The sequence below is a fragment of the Myotis davidii genome, unplaced genomic scaffold, assembly GCF_000327345.1.
Source record: "Myotis davidii unplaced genomic scaffold, ASM32734v1 scaffold1012, whole genome shotgun sequence".
In the NCBI taxonomy this organism is placed as follows: Eukaryota; Metazoa; Chordata; class Mammalia; order Chiroptera; family Vespertilionidae; genus Myotis; species Myotis davidii.
In genome coordinates this window covers 2065119-2067242 of record NW_006283769.1, presented here as the reverse complement: position 1 = coordinate 2067242, position 2124 = coordinate 2065119, and positions in this window count along the sequence as shown.

Below are 2124 nucleotides of genomic sequence, written 5' to 3'. Positions count from 1 at the left end.
TCTTTCCCTGCGTCATTTTCAGGACAGAAGTTGTGTCTATGTTCTTCCTGCTATACTGACAGGCCCCTTATGGGGTTATAGAATTCATTCACTCATTTGACTGGTATATATTAAGTGCCTACTGTGTGACAGGACGTGTACTAGGCACAGCCTACAATTCCTGGTGAAGACAAATAAATAGGGAATTCTGATGCAAGAGCATAAAGCTCTCCTGGGGGTAAAATAAATACAGGTGTCCTGGTATGTAAGAGGTGAATCTGGCCCTTCTTGGGGGATGAGGGGAGGTTTCCTGGGAGAAGCTGTCTCTGAAATGAAACTTAATGTCTCTTTAGGAGTTGGGGAGGATGTGTGGGTGGGGTGCAAGAGTTGCTCTCGTCTAGACAAAGGGGCCAGCATGTACAATAGTAGAGAAAAGGGGAGCGTATACCTCCAGAAACTGAACATTCCACAGTTTTGGGGGTAATCCATTTGTGAGGGAGGAAAGGAAGGGGGAAGGATACCGGGTAGGGGAGAAAGGAGTGGCAAGAAATGAGATTGAGGAGGTAAACAAGGCTAGATCACTAAAGGCCTTTGTGCCACATTGAGCTTGAATATCACTTGGAGGACATCTGGGAGATCATTAGCGGGTTTTAATGAAGAAGCATGTCTTAATTTGGTCTTTCAGAAAGACCTTGTGCAAAAATGAAAAAAAAAAATGGGCAAGAAAGGAATAAGAGGCAAAATTGGAAGCAAGACAATTTTAGTTAGACCACTCTTGTAGTAACCCAGAATGTTTGTGGTTGAGACTTAAACTGAAGATAATGCAGTCGATCCGTGGGCAGGAGTAATCAGATTCAAGACATTATTACCAGGGTAGCATGGAGATCACGTGTGGTTTATGCTATGTGGACCACGGGAGGGAGGAGAAGTCAAAAATGACTCTCAGGCCCTGAATTGGATAGCTCAGTGGAGGATGTTTCTACTCTTAGGCCCCCAGAGTCCATTTTCAGTTCTCAGTAAGGAACTCAGAAGCACCTTCTGGCCTTAGCAGTTCATTCCTATTGAACAGTATATGTCCTCAGGCTCATAATTTTGGAAATAATAAACTGCAGGAATCATCATGGACCATCACTTCCCTGAAGTCCATTATCTGAGACAGCGATAGAAAGTATTAATTAATCTACCCCTTCCCCCCAAATAAAGAATTTTAAGATTGCCAACCTCACTACTTAAGAGAGCTAAGTAGGTTAAAAAGGCATGAAGATGTATGAAGTAGAATTTCTTTGGGGGTATAGTAAAAAGGCTGTTGATTCCATGAATCTCCTGACTAGATTCTCTCTAGACTCATACTGCACTTTTGTAAACTTGACAGTTGAGGGCTGAGAAAAATGCTGTTTGGAGGACAGACAAATGGGGGACAGACACTTGGCTGTAAGGATCAGTCTGTTCCCCACCCACATTGCTACTTACAATTCTCTCCAATTCTGAATAAATGTATTACACATGTGGAACTCATCCCCGGATAAGGTTTAAGTATACCCAGTGTAAAAATACACCAAGGCCCATGACCCAGCTGATGGTGCGTGCCTATTCGAAGGCCTCAGTTGGAGCTTTTTTGGAGTTTTGAGTAAAATTTGGAGCTTTTTTGAGTAAATTTGTCTGCCTCACAAATGATTTTTCTGCCAGTCATGTAAGAGGCAAATACTAAATGGACAACTTGGAGGGGACATAACTGCCCTTGGGAAAGTTCTGTTCTATCCGTTGGGCACAGCTCTTTTGTATTCGTTATCTAATTCTCACAGCTATCCTTTGAGGTAGATACAACTATTATTATGATGATTGTTATCCCTCAATTTCACGAGGCATTGCTTAAGTCCAACAAGGTCAAGGTTCAGACGCCATTCATTCAGAGTTGGCCACGAATTTTAGGCATAAAGGTACTACAGGGAGTGGGGTGGTGCCTTGAACCCGGCTCTCTGAGTTCAAGGGCAGTGTCCTTCCCATAGCAGTGACCCTGGGCTCATTCCCGGACGGCTGCGGGCAGAGTTGGAGAAAAGGCTGCTCTCGCCCCGCACAGCCTAGCTCCCCGGTCCCGCGGGAACCGCCTTGTCGTTCTAACCCAAGGACCTCCCGATGCACGCCCCC